This window comes from Cyrtonyx montezumae, unplaced genomic scaffold (assembly GCF_038088225.1).
Source record: "Cyrtonyx montezumae isolate F1298 unplaced genomic scaffold, pur_monq_1.0 scaffold_25, whole genome shotgun sequence".
Classification (NCBI taxonomy): Eukaryota; Metazoa; Chordata; class Aves; order Galliformes; family Odontophoridae; genus Cyrtonyx; species Cyrtonyx montezumae.
Window position 1 is genome coordinate 15,152,002 of NW_027071992.1, and position 14,503 is coordinate 15,166,504.

Below are 14,503 nucleotides of genomic sequence, written 5' to 3' on the forward strand. Positions count from 1 at the left end.
CACTGAGATCTGCAGAAGACAACCAGGTCTTGCCAGGAGGCAACTCTGTTCCATGGGAATCAAGAATCTGTGGGGAGAGAAGGCATGAGCTATGCAGCAGAGCTAGACAGGATGAGAAGCCTGGCCCATTCTGGTGTCACAAGAGGGAAAAATCATGCACACAGCCCAGGTGTCACCCCAAAAAGAAGAGGGAAACTATCTTTGGGCAAAGCCATCCCAGCAGGCGAGGGCTACCCATACCAGGCAATTGAATGAACATATCCTCCTTTCAAGGAGCTTCTGTCTTCATCTCTATCTTCTTCTATTTTCATCTCCTACATTAAAACTGAGAATCACCGTGAAGAGGCATGAAGAGCATAAGCCTTAATGTGTGTAAAGGAAGAAAAAGGGAGGAGACAATCTGGCAGTGCTGGGACAGTTGGGCAGACAAGGAACTACTCATACTCAGGGCTGATGTATCCTGCAGATCTCCCCAAGCTTCCTTACTGTTCTGTTGCTTGTGTTTATCAATTCCCTCCATCTGATCTTGTGTCCTGACAGGCCAGTCCTGGAGCACTCTGGGCAAAGGCAGCTCTGGAAGGAGACTCAGGATGCCTTTAGGGTGATGATGGGTGTGCAGACTGGGAAATGGTGGCTGAAGCTTCAGCTTGGACTGATACTGGTTGGTGGCAAACCACAGAGCTTGGTTGACATAGTAAACCAATGCGCTATGAACACATGCTGCAGAATGGTGACCCACAGGAGACAGAATGATGCAGTGTAAAATGGACTGATGAGGTGTGCAGACAGGGGAGACAGAAGTCAGATCACCCAGCCCTGCAGTGCCCAGGCTTGTTCTGATCCTCATCAGTCCATTGTCAGGTCAGTGGGCATGCAGCAATGCTGGGGCTGGTACAAATATGGGTAACTAGGCCAGCTGCAAACATCTGGATTTGCAGCCCCTCTTGTCATTGGCTTGAGGAAACAATGCAGCTGAGGAGGCAAGAGGGAAGAAAGATGTGGAAATGCCTCTAGGCCCCTTGGCCAGCACGTGGATCCAGCAGAGAGGGATTTGCACCTGGCTGGGAGCTGGCAGCAGTTTACTCGTTCACACCAGCCTGCTGATCTCCCTCCACAGCCCCCCTGAGCCCAGCTCTCTGGTGTGAGATGAACACCGAGCAAATACCCCTCTTTTCCTGCCACAATAACCCTCTTTAACTTTTCAACTTATCACCTGCACAGAGGTTTATAACATTTTCAAGCTAATGGTGTCTCCAGTAATGATACTGCAGATGTACAAGCTGCATCCTGGGATGAATAAATTATAGGAGGCAGAGTAAATTGCAATGGGAAGGACAGCAGCTGCAGGATGGAAACAGATGGCTTCGCTGCTCACCACAGCTTGCTCTCAATGTAGGGTATGTTCCCAGGGATGGCCTTTTCCTGGTGGCTCTGACAACCACCTGGGCACACCTGAGGCTGCAGGTCCCTGGAGACACAGCAAAAGCTCCAGCCAGTGCTGAGTTGCTTTGAGTGCTGCTGTGGGGCTGGGTTAGGTAGGGTGGCTCAAAACTGCCTCTGTCTGAGTACTGCTACCCTTGTGCATCCCAAAGGAATACTGGGGCTGAGTTTGCTCCTTCTGCTCTGTTCCCAGTATCGCCAGTGTGATACCCTCAACCCCAGTGGCTGGGCTAGCATTGTAGAGTCACAGCAATTCACCCCACAGCTTGATGTTGCCCAGAAGCATCACTTCCCTGCAAACTTCTGTATAGCAGCAAGATGTTTCCAACTTATGGTGTTTCCTTCCTTCTTGTACATTCCACCAGCCAAAACTTTTTGCAAAGCCACCGTGCTAAGTGCTGACCTGTGTGTGAGAATTGCCATGCACACCAGTACAGGATGTTGGGACTCTGGAGAGATGTTCTGGAAAGAACAGGAGATGCTCCCCATTAGTGCTCAAAATGCTCCCAGTAAGAGCAGTTCCCAGTGTGTTTTGACCCACATCTTGGTAGCACTACAGTTTTCTGTGTGTCTCCATGTTGGGTTGTGCTCAGTGACTCAAAGAGAAAGAAGCTGGGCATGTCTGCAGATAAAAAAAGCCTGCCTAACAAAAAAACTTCCTTGAAGTCTATTCCTCTGTGCGACTTTAGGGAGCCCAGCCTCAGCACGGCACAGAACTGTGTACCTGGACTTCTACAGCTGTGGACTTCTACAGAGATGGACTGAAGGAGCAGATGACAGCTCCTGCACTTGTCCCTGTCCCGGGAAGGGACCTCCATTATGCCTTTGGCTGGGATCTCATCTGTGCTGGACAGTCAAACAGTGCTAGATCCATTCTGAACGCCTCCCAGCACATTAAGGTTCACTGCCTTCCCCAGGACAGTGGAAACCCATCCACCTTCAGCAAAAACATTACCAAGCACTAGTAACATCAGGGTTTGCTCCTTTCCAGGCATCCCAGAACACTGCCTGTGCTCACAGTAGAGGCAGAGGAAGGAGGTGCTCTCTACTTCACTGGTCTGACCCAGTCACCCACAAGGTCCCTTTGAGGTCCCATCCAGTCTCCTTGGATGCTCTCCAGCTGCAAAGCCAGGGCGCACGCAAGAGACATTTCCAAGCCCCAGGAACATGGGATACAGTTTCCTTAGGGCTGCAGGATTAGGGTAAGCACAGCTCTGGGGGGGGTGGGGTCACCTTTTCCTTTGTCTGAAGAAAGTTTTACTGCACTCCATGACACCATCTCACTCCGCTTTCTTTCACAGTTTCACTGCCTCATTCCAGAGTGATTGCACAGGCAAACGTGTCCAAAAGCAGATGGATCCGCTAAGCATTTCTTTGTTGCACATTATCTCATACAGTTTGGGTGTCATAAAACTTCTAGGCAGAACAAATCTTCAAGCTTGTGTCGTGCCTTATTTTTAGCTGCGAAGTATGTCTGTTTTAGAGCTCCTAATCCCTGGCTTGGTTGTAATTTATAGAGCAAGCTCTTGGCTCACTTGGGCCAGAAGATTTGTAGTAAAACTTTTATAAGTTGCGGAGATGAATCCCATGGACTCTTGCAGTCTCAGGAGACTCTCTTCCAAAAGTGTGTTTTGCTGAGCACTCCCTTGGTGTGGGAGTGTACTCAGGCGAGAAAGCATCAGATGGCTGAGAATAAATTGTCCTCGCTATCGTCATAATCTGCAAATTGCCTGGGAGGATGAATCGGAGCAGTCCACAGCTTCTCTGGCCTTGCACGTGCTGCGGGTAGACATGAAAGCCCTCACTCGGTAGCCCCAGGTCTGTGCCCTTTGCATGGTGCATGGAAGGACTTAGGGTTGAACTGTGTTATCAGGCTGTACCAGGTGGTGAGGTGCCCGAGCAGGAGAGTGATTACCTTTAAGCACCACACCAGCTTTTCTGGGATTACTGGGGCGACTGGCTGTTCAGTATTGCAAGGAAGCCTGTGTGCTTGAAAAAGCTTGAAGCTTTTAGAAGGGACAAGGTTGGGGCTTAGGTACAGAACCACTAGCAAATGTCTTTTCTCCCACTGCTTTGGGGTCCCACAAGGCAGGAGTTTTTAGGATGGAGCACTGTGTTCTGCTTTGCTGAAGCCAAGAAGCTGAGAAATGTCAAGGAGTAAAGGAAGAGAGAGTAATCATGGCATGGGAACCACCAGCAGCCTCCTCCAGATCCCAGCCAAAACAAGATCCCACAGCTGTGCCCCCAACTCACCCATCCAAGTCTTGCCAGCAGCATCAGTCCTGACTTCCTGGGAGCCTCAGTGCTTCCTGAAGCTGGCAGATCCTCATGCCCCATCCATGAGTGAATAAAGGTGCTTGACTCCAGTCCAACAGCTGGGAGACACTGTGGGATTACTGCAGCACATCTCGGCAGAGATTCCAGTGATTCACCATCTGTGCACCATGCTGTGCCACGGTGATGCTCCATTTGCTCTGGTGCTTAGATTCATGCAGCCCCCAGCCTTTCATATTCCCAAGAGTACTATTTCTGAAGAGAATGAATGCTTCCAAGAAATGTAAAGGAAAGAAGGTCAAATCTAGAGAGGAGATGTTACAGTTCTACCTAAATTTATAACCTGAACAGGTACCAAGTTTATCTAGGTAGGTGCTCTCCCTGCTCTCCAAGGATGGAGTGGTATCCTTGAGATGCAACAGCTTGCTGGTGCCATTCTGTGCTGTTGCAGAGGGTAGGATGGGTCTTTCTCAAATGTCTCCATGTTTAGTCAAGGATAAAGTTGATTTTTTTCCTTTTTTTTTTTTTTTTTTGCACGTTTTTATGTTCTTTGGCAAATGTGGATGCAGAGAGCAGAGTTTGTCCTATCACAGCCCATTGGGTGCTGGGCTGGGCAGTGGATACCTGAGGCATCCTGCTCATACAGCCTTGGCTCTCATTCTAGTTCCCTCCCAGAGATGTCCCAGTGCCCAGTGGAGGTATTCCCCAGGGAATGCCCTGGTGCTGCCTGGAAAAACTTGAAAATCACCCCGTGCATTTCTATCTCTAACAAGTGGTGTTCACAGTGAGGGATGATAGCCACATAAGTAGTAGGGTCCTGTACAAACCATACCCTCTGCATTCATCCCCTGTGTGCCTGCTGGTCCTGCCTCCATACGCAGCCCTTGTGGGAGCAAAGTGAGTCTCCCATCACACCGGAGAGCACCCGGTTCCCATGCCATCCACTTCCTGACCCAGCAAGGTGATGACATAGACACACCGCTCAGGAATCCCCAGAGAAATGTGGGAAGCAGTGCTCTACAGGCTGTGGTGGAGCTAGCAGGACTGCTGCACTGCTAGAAACACAAAGCCAGGGTGCCTGCCAGACGTACAGCCTTTTCAGATGGAGAAAACAGGGCAGTTCAGGCTGTAGATCTTCACCCTCTTTGGTTCTCTGCATAGCTGGGATACTGCTCTGGCACAGAGGATTCTTGCCTGCCCTTGTTGGATGTGCAGCAGTTTGCAGAAGCGGGCTGCAGCGTGCAAGCCCTGCTCTGCTCTGCTGCAGCGCGGGCAGCAGTCTGCACTGCCATCACATGGTTGTGCTGCTGGCTGGGTGCTGCGATGCCTCTGCTGTGCTGCACGGCCCTGGGGCGGCTCTGGGGAGAGGGAGTCTGCAGATCCCACCTCCACCAACAGCACTTGCATAGTTGGGTCAAGGTCCTGTCTCGACACACATCTCCCCAGCAGCATTTCTCCACCCTTCTCTGCAGAAACAAACTCCTCACAGATAATGTGCACCCACAAGTTCTGGCTGTGCTGCAGGACCATTGTAAAGCCTGCATCACACCCCCGAATCCCAGTGGATTTACTAACATGTGCCACTCAGCTGCTGAAGTATCCTCAGGGAATCTCTGCCTGGAAACTGCAGCAGGTACTCTGCACAGGAGCAGCGCTCTGTGTCTCTCCTTAAGGAAAGAGAGGTTCCTGTAGGGGATGTATTTCCCCTTCTCTCATGTGAACCACACCAACCTCTCATCCTTACTCCAAGAACCAGACCAGTTTCCTGCAGTTAGCTCTAAACCAACCAGACAAATCCAGGGACTTAATGGAGATACTTTTTATGGCACAAACCCCTAATTTCAGTTTACAGACCTCCTCATCTTCCCTGTGCCCAGTGCTCACAACCACCTGCTCATGCTCTTATGAACGTCACCCACTGTCAAGATGCTGCTTAACAAAATTGGCTGTGCTCAGGGAAAATGCTCTAGGTGCACAGTTTGTCCTCCTGTTGCACAGGTGCTTTGGTACTTTAGGTGTCCCCAAGCTGACTGTGCTTTCCCAGTGAACCTAAATGGTCTAAGTGAAAAATATGATGTCTGTCTCTGAACCATAACTTGCTGACACCCTTGGACACTTGTTCCTCTGACAGCAAGGCACTCAACTACTCTGAGCACATCATATAAACTGTGGAGAAGGTGGGGCCCATGCTTCTTCCCAAATGATGATGCCAAGTGTAGGCATCAGCTTTTTCTTGTGTCTCACCTAAGTCTCCTTTGCTATGCTATAGCCAGAGCAACTCCTCCTGGTGCAGGGGTTGTATGTCACTCCCCTTTTTTTACATACAGGTGAGCTGCTCTCCATCCATACCTGGCCCTGCTCAAGGGGTGCTTGCTGTTTTTTTTTCTGGTCCTCATCTCTTCTGCTACATCTCAGCTCAAGATCTATCATTTTCTGGTGGGCAAATGCTCTGCATCATGCTCCTTCCTCTGTCCCAGGCATCCTGATCTGTTTGGAGCACTGCTTTGGGTTGCTCAGAAGCACTGATTCAGCTGGATACTTCTCCTTTTTCCAGATAAGAATCTGCTGCCCAAAGCACTATCCTTCAGCCATGCCTGAAAAAAATCAAAGTGTGGAAGGAGTCTGAATGGCAGTGGAGTATGGTTTGGCCCCATATAAGAAATCTGTCTCAGAAGTCTGCCTCATAATGCCTCTCAGCTAACATGGGGCAGCAGCATGTAGTCCCTCTCCCAGCTTCGGTCACAGCCCTTGGAAGATGCTGCCAAGCCCTGTGTGGGGGTTGCAAGAAGGACAGCTATCAGTGTGCCAGCACTGAAGATATCAGCCGCCGGCATGGATCCCAGGACCTCGCATGGAAGCGTCTCAAAGGGAGCTCAAAGAGGCCTTGTTGGGCAGTTAATGACACTTTTTCTTGGTCCTCTGGCTCTGCATCCACATACCAGTAGCTGCAGGCAGCATCAGGATGAAGAACCAGCAGCTTCAGACACCCAAAGGGGTGAGCTGAGGTGACTGGGTTTATATAGCTCAGAGAAAAGGTTGTCTGGGGGAGAACTGTTTACAATTACTGCAAAGGAAGTTGTAGGGATGTTCAGGTTGGTTTCTTCTCCCAAGCAATGAGCAAAAGGATTGAGGCCTGGAAATGACAGGAAATGGCCTCAGGTTGCCTCAGGGGAGGTTTAGGTTGGATATTAGAAAAAATTCTTCACTGAAGAAGTTACAAAGCATTGGAATAGGCTGCCCTGGGAGGTTTTTAAAAGATGTGAAGATGTGGTGCTTAGGGACATGGGCTAATGGCAGATTTGGTAGTGCTAGGTTATTAGTCAGACTTCATCATCATAGATGTTTCTTTTTCAACCTGAACAATCCTATTATTCTATTATTCTATTCATATTCTTTATATTTTCTCTGCTCCAAGCCTAGATGTGCTATTTTTTCTTTGGGTGGATTTCTTCATTTCCTTCTCCTCTCCTCTCCTCTCCTCTCCTCTCCTCTCCTCTCCTCTCCTCTCCTCTCCTCTCCTCTCCTCTCCTCTCCTCTCCTCTCCTCTCCTCTCCTCTCCTCTCCTCTCCTCTCCTCTCCTCTCCTCTCCTCTCCTCTCCTCTCCTCTCCTCTCCTCTCCTCTCCTCTCCTCTCCTCTCCTCTCCTCTCCTCTCCTCTCCTCTCCTCTCCTCTCCTCTCCTCTCCTCTCCTCTCCTCTCCTCTCCTCTCCTCTCCTCTCCTCTCCTCTCCTCTCCTCTCCTCTCCTCTCCTCTCCTCTCCTCTCCTCTCCTCTCCTCTCCTCTCCTCTCCTCTCCTCTCCTCTCCTCTCCTCTTCTCTCCTCGCCCCTCCTCTCCCTGCCTCGCCCCTCCTCTCCCCTCCCTTCCCCTCCCTTCCCCTCCCCACCCATCCCCACCCATCCCCTTCCTTCCCCTTCCTTTTCCCTTCCCTTCCTTTCCCTTTTCCCTTTTTCCTTTTCCCTTTTTCCTTTTTCCTTTTCCCTTTTCCCTTTTCCCTTTTCCTTTTTCCCTTTTCCCTTTTCCCTTCTCCCTTCTCCCTTCTCCCTTTTCCTTTTTCCCTTTTCCCTTTTCCCTTTTCCCTTCTCCCTTCTCCCTTCTCCCTTTTCCTTTTTCCCTTTTCCCTTTTCCCTTCTCCCTTCTCCCTTTTCCTTTTTCCCTTTTCCATTTTCTCTTTTTCCTTTTCCCTTCCCTTCACTTTCTGGAGCCGCTGTGGCAAAGGGGCGGAGGGACGCGAGGATCCCTGAGCCGGACGCAGCACTGGCCGCTGCCGCCAGAGGGCAGCCGCAGCCCGAGCTCGCAGCCGGGAAAGCCGGCGGATCGTGGAACACGGCGGGGGCTGCTCCTGCTTCCATCGCTCGGGAACCCTGAGCTCCTCCGGGTCCAGCATGGGGACTACTGCCCCATACCCATCGCCGAGGTCAGTCCCCGTTTTCCAGCAAAGCCACGATGCCAAAGGGTCCAGCAAGATGAAGGGTTTTCACTCCATCACGGCATGCAGAGAGGCTGTGCGAGGAGTGAGCCCAGAGTGCAGGTGCGCAGGACGTTGTTGACTGGATTGTGGCACTCAAAGAGTTGTGGTCAATGGATCAATGTCCAGATGGAAAAAGTGACAGATGGCGTTTCTAAGAGGTCTATATTAGGGCCAGTGCTATTTAACATCATTGTTGGTGACCCAGACAGAGGTACGATGAGTGCATCTTCAGCAAGTTTGTGGATTAACACTGAGCAGTGAGGTGAGTCCTCTCTGAAAGAGGGGGTGGACAGACTCAAGCAGTTGGACCATGCAAACTTCATACAGGTCAACAAGCCTAAGTGCAAGGAGATGCACTAAAGTAGGGACGATCAGTGCAGGTAAGGAGATGAATGGATGGAAAGCAGCACTCACTGAGAATGAATTGGGGGTGATGTTTGATGGAAAACTCAACATGAGCCATCAGTGTGCTCTTGTAGTTTAAAAAGCCAAGTGAATCCTGGGCTGCATCAAATAGATTGTGACCAACAGGATGAGGGAGCTGGTTGTCCTCCTCTACTAAGCTTTCATGAGGTCCCACCTGCAGTAATGCACCTAGTTCTCAGACTCACAGCACAGATCACAGCTTCCTAAGGAGAGGAAATGGAGAGGGATGTGGTGGTCTCTTCTTGCTGGGAATCAATGCCATGTTACATGGGAAAGGCCACAAAGCTGCACCAGGGAAGTTTCATAATGGACATCACAGAATCACATAATTGTAGGGGTTAGAAGGGACCTCCAGAGATCACTGAGTAGGCGTCCAGACAGGTCTTGGATGTCTCCAGAGAAGGAGACTCCACCACCTCTCTGTGCAGCTGTGCCACTGCTCTGTCACTGCACTGTGAAGAAACTCCCACACACATTTGTGCAGAACTTCCTATGCTTCCGTTTGTGTCCATTTCCCCTCATCCTATCACCACACACTGCTGAGAAGAGTTCAGCCTCATTCCTTTGCCTCCAGCTCCATAGGTATTTACAGACATCGATCAGATCCCCTCAGAGTCTTCTTTTCTCAAGGCTGAACAGACCCAGGTATCTCAGCCTCTCCTCATAAGGGAGGTGTTCCATGCCCTTTGTCATCTTTGTGGCCCTCTGCTGGACTGTTTCCAGGAGATTCATCTTTTTTGTCCCAGGGAGCCCAGAACTGGACACAGTACTCCAAGTGAAGCCTCACCAGGGCAGAGTAGAGAGGGAGGATCACCTCCCTCGACCTGCTGGCCGTGTTCTTCTCAATGCACCCCAGAATCCCATTGGCCTTCTTGGCTACGAGGACACACTGCTGGCTCATGGTCAACCTCCCATCCACCAGGACACCCAGGTCCCTCTCCTCAGAGCTTCGCTCCCCCAACCTGCACCGGTGCATGCAGTTATTCCTCCGCACGTGCAAGACTTGCTATGGAACGCAGCTGTCCCAGGAAGAGCAGAACCCCTTTGACTGTGCTAAGATTTTGCTTGGTAAATAGAGAGTTATTTTGCTGAGTGACTAAGAAACAGGGACATGAGGGATATATCTCTGGGTTTAAATTGTCAAAAGCCAATTTTTCGTCACTTGGTGTCTTTGTGAAGCAGACAAATCTCATCCCTAGGCAGGGGCCTCTTGGGACAGCTCTGTGTGCAGCATCCAGCCACCGAGGCTCAATATGGGGAAGATGCTGCCAGGAGAGAAATCCAGCCTGCACAACAGGAGGGAGGAGAGGTGGAGTCCAGCAGTGTCTAGGCATTACGGCCAGCCTTTCTGGAAGAAAACATTCAAGTTTTCCTTTGGAAATAATTTCTCATGTTCCACTTCTCTTTAGTTGTTGCTTGCTATCTCACACTATAAATACTTTGTCTTCAGAAAGTCAAAATAAAATATCGCCATGTTCCTTCACTGAGCTCTTCCCTGGACATTCTTTTGGTGGAAAACACAAAGGCCAGAAGGCCAAAACTGAACAAAACTAACATAGATCTCCAGAAACCCTTATTCCACACTGCTCTCGGTACCCTACACAGATTTTTCCATCCCAGTGTCGAATGCATGGACACCCACAGCCTTCAGAAAAACACAAGATGAAGGAAGAACAGAGGAGAAGGAGCTGGAGGAAGGGCAATGGAAGAGAGCTGCCAAATCACCATGGATCGTAGGCACTGGCTTGCCTCCCCATCTACTGTCTCACTGGTGCTTTCTCCCTTTAATAGCCAGGCAGCCCAGCAAGCCACATGGCTCCACTTGTGAACAGGGATGAGGAGCCCTCCAAGTGCTGGCAGGTTTGCTCTCATGTCTCCAGGTTTCTGGCTATTTTTTCTGCCCTGACATCCTTCCATGCCAGCCCAGCCCTTGCTGCTGCCGGTCAAGACCTGGCAAAGGGCAGCCCCTATAAATAGCAGGGTGCACAGTATGTCTTCTCTCTGCCTCCTCCCTTCAGCTGTGAGCTTGCCCCCAGTTTGCAGCACGCAGCATTTGGCATGCTGCTATGCACAGTGGTGGGAGCAGCTGACTCTGACAGAAGAAAGAGCGAGGTTTACTCTATTCTCGTCCTTACAGCAGCTGTGGTGTTCTCTTCTCCAGCACAAGAATCTACCACAGCAGCATGGCTGAAGGTGAAACTGCTGGTCAAGGGCAGTGAGCTGTGGTATCCTGAAAGCTCCCTTCCCTTGGGTGATGGAGGTAGGTGAAAAGAAAGTTGTGGAGCAATAGCACAGCTGAGGAAGATGTGGAGCTACAGGAAAGAAAGGAACAGACTTTTTAGCAGGGTCTGTTGTGATAGAACAACAGGAAATGGTTTCAAGCTTAAAAAGGGTAGATTTAAGTTATATACAAGGAAAAGGTCTTTTACAGTAGGGGTGGTGAGGCACTGGAACAGCTTGCACAGAGAGGTGGTGGATGCCTCATCCATGGAGACTTTCAAGGCCAGGCTGGTTCAGGCTCTGAGCAACCTGATCTAGCTGCAGATGTCTCCATCTATTGCAGAGAAGTTTGACTAAATGACCTTTAAATGTCCCTTCCAACTCTAAGGATTCCATGATTCTATGTGATCTTGCTGAAATATCCATGTGCCAGTGTGGGTACTATCTGTACTGGGCATCTGCCAGCAGTTTTGCCTTGTGTAATGTGGCTGGCCACAGCAGGGACAAGACATGCTGCCAACAGACAGGATGAGCTTTGCATGGCATGGAACATCCTACCATCCTGTTTCAGCTGCAGGACACCAAGATGAATTGGAACAAAGCAGAGCTGGCAGAGTGGGAGCCGTGCAGCACCACTTGTTGGTTTTTGCTGCTGCCTTTCAGCAGTGCAAGCAGCCCAAGCTGTGACCATAATAAATAAAGTGACAGCCAGGGAGCAGAGCTCTCTGGTTTCCTGTACACTCCAGGCTGGCCAGGGTAAACACACAGCAAGCCTGCACTTTGTGCAGGGCCATGCCCAGCTTATGTCAGCCAGAGCCTGGCCTTGCCAGGTGAGCATGAGCATGAGCAGCTTTCCCTTGCCTCATCCAGCACATCAGGAATCAAAGCCTTTGGGACACCAAATACAGCCAGTGGGGCTGTGCTTGGAGGAACAAATTGCACTGCACATACACCATGGCATTACACTGCATCATTTAGCTGCATTTATCTTCTGTCCTCTGCTTCCTTCAGGCAGAATGCGTTCAGCGATCACCAATGCATCTGGTGATCGCTGAGGACCTTGTCCTGTCCTTTGCCTTGGTGATGCAGCACCTCCACTGTGGCTTCACACATCTTGCTTTGAGTTTGGTCTGAAGTCATAGCCTGGGAGGGAGAGCAACACATAGCCCAGAAGGTCGAGGGTCCTTCATGAGTTTGTGATACTGTAACATAAGCCCCAGCCATTCTGTTCATGTGTCTAAGTCCTGACCTGCTCAGACAGGAGCTGGCAGTTCTCTCTCTGGGCTGGTGTCTGCTCAGAAGTGGGAGAAGGAAGGAGCCCAAGGAGCCCCAAAACCTCAGATTGAGCTCAGAGTGCTGGGGTGCTGAGCGGGATGGAGCAGCCAGTCTGGGATGTGGGATGCATGCAGTGCTTGAGGAGGGAGCAGAGCAGAAGTTGCAGTGCCAGAGATGCAGGCTGTGCCTGCCATGTTCAGTATGTGCCACAGCAACCCTTTCCCAAGGGCCCTGGGGTGCATTTGCCTAGCAACCCATAATCCAAGCAGACCCCTCTCTGCTCTCGCCAAAGCTGCCCCTCCCTCACTCAACATTTCAGTTTCTGCTGGCTGGCTCCATATAGTGCTGGTGCCCCAGCAAGCCCCATGGCTCTGTGTCCCAGTACTCTACTGTGGAGTGTCTTTCTGCACTGGTAACCCCATGACCCTCAAAATCAATCCCTGCTTTTGCCTTCCCAACCTCACTCCTGGCAGAGCTGGGGGATTCCCCGGATCTGCAGTGCAGATGGGCTCCAGCACTGCAGCAGCAGAGAAAGCAACGCGTGGCTCCCTGCCAGCACTGGCGCCAAGCAGCCCAGCTCCCAGCTGCCAGCACCCCACAAAGCAGAGGGAAAAGCCCAGGGTCTGCTCCCAGGAGAGAACCACAGCCAAATGCTCACTCTCACACACCCAGCCCCAGCCTTTCCTAAGGAGCTGATCTTGCAGGCTGCAGCTCATGAGTGTTGCAGGAACTGAAAGCAGAGAAGCATTGTGGATCTGGAAGGGGAAAACAAGAAGTTGAATGGAGGGAAAACCTTCCTGCTCAGGAGCTGCTCCTCCTACATCCCCAGGCTCCCAAAATCCCCATGAGGACATGTGAGCGAAGCACCTGAGAAGTCATAGGGCCAGCTCAGGGACGGACATCCTCAGCCCTGGCATGGCCCCAGCATTCTGTGGCACAGGCAGGGCAAATGTGGCCACATGTGGCCAGTGAGGTTGCAGCCTAGGCCACGAGCAGATGTGCTGAGCTCCAGCATTCCTCGGGCAATGTGGGCACATAGCCTCAACCACAGCCAAGCTCATGCCCACAGTGTGGCCAGGAGCCCGTGTGCGTGCTGGGCTGGGCACACTCACCCTACTGCTCCCAGAGTCCCCGTTTTAGACTGGAGAAACCACTGCATTTGCAAATAGATGCAAAAGCCATGATTCTCTCAACTGTATGGCAGAACCAAAGGGACCGTGCATTCTCCAGCCCTGCCACTCTGTGGGACGTCTCAGTTTGCCCCTTCGGATCATGATTGTTGAATTCCTTAACACCTTATATCCTGATCATTATATTTATTAATACCCCTGGGCAGGAGGCAGAGGAGGCTGCATACAGGGGGTGGGGGTTCTCCCTGTGGGTTACACCGCTTGCACCAGTGCTGCTGCGGCAATGGCAGCATGCACTGCCTCAGGGCACTCAGTTACTGTAGGGTTGAACAGGAGGGTTGGCACAAAGGAAAACATTGGTTAGTTACTGCGGGATTACATGGGAGGTGAGATGACTCACGGATCGTAGGGTTGCAGAGCAAGAGCAGGTAGCTGGATGCTGTCCAGTGGTTGCAGAGGAATGTAGCGATGTGGGCAAGGAACACTTTGTTACAGTGGGGCTTCAAAGTTGGTCTGTGATACAAACACACCTTTCTTATTCCTGGTGGGCTACACTGCAGTCTGTTATTGCAAGACAGTTGGAGCTGCGCTGCGTGGATGCTGCATGCACCCAGCACATGGCCCTTATCTCTGCACAGTCTCTGTGCCCAGGCATATGGAAGTGCTGGGTCTGCACAGAACTTCCATAGCTGAAGCTTTGCTGACTCCAGCTGGGGTCTTCAGCCCATCCTGGGCGTCCTCAGATTGAGCTTGACTCCAGGTACCAGGGCAGGAGAAGTCTATATGGGTTTTCACCTGATGGTTTATCTGCTGCAGAATTTCATCACGGTTACTCCTCCTGCAAATATTTACTCTGATAGAGAAAAAAAAACATCCAAGGGAAAGGGAAAGCAGGGAGGGCAATGAAGAGGTGATGCTTCTTAGAAAAGAGGAATGCAAAAGTACTGAAGGACATGAGAAGAGGCTTTTTTTTCACAGCTGAGGGACAGAAACCTGAAGGCCATATTTCATCTTACCAGCTAACAAGCTGTAACCCCTATAACACCCAAACCCCAAAGAAATGATGATCCCACGAGCAGGGAAACTGAGGCACGGGCAAGACCTGCATCACCCCTCGCTAGGGTGATGAAGAGCTGCAGCTCCGCACCCCACGGGGACCCTGACCCACGCAAGCCGCGACCCCCAGCGGGACGGGCTGGGCAAACCAAGCACCCCGGGGACATCGGAACCTCGATGGGGGCCGTACGCCGGCAGGGGCCGCGCGCTGAGT

The 14,503-nt window shown here is 51.2% G+C and overlaps 1 protein-coding gene across 1 annotated transcript in view; it reads left to right on the top strand.

Annotated features, from left to right (window-relative positions):
- GALT (galactose-1-phosphate uridylyltransferase) overlaps positions 1-14,503 on the top strand; it is a 427,049-nt gene that overhangs the window by 367,419 nt on the left and 45,127 nt on the right. The gene's annotated exons all lie outside the window — the stretch shown is intronic.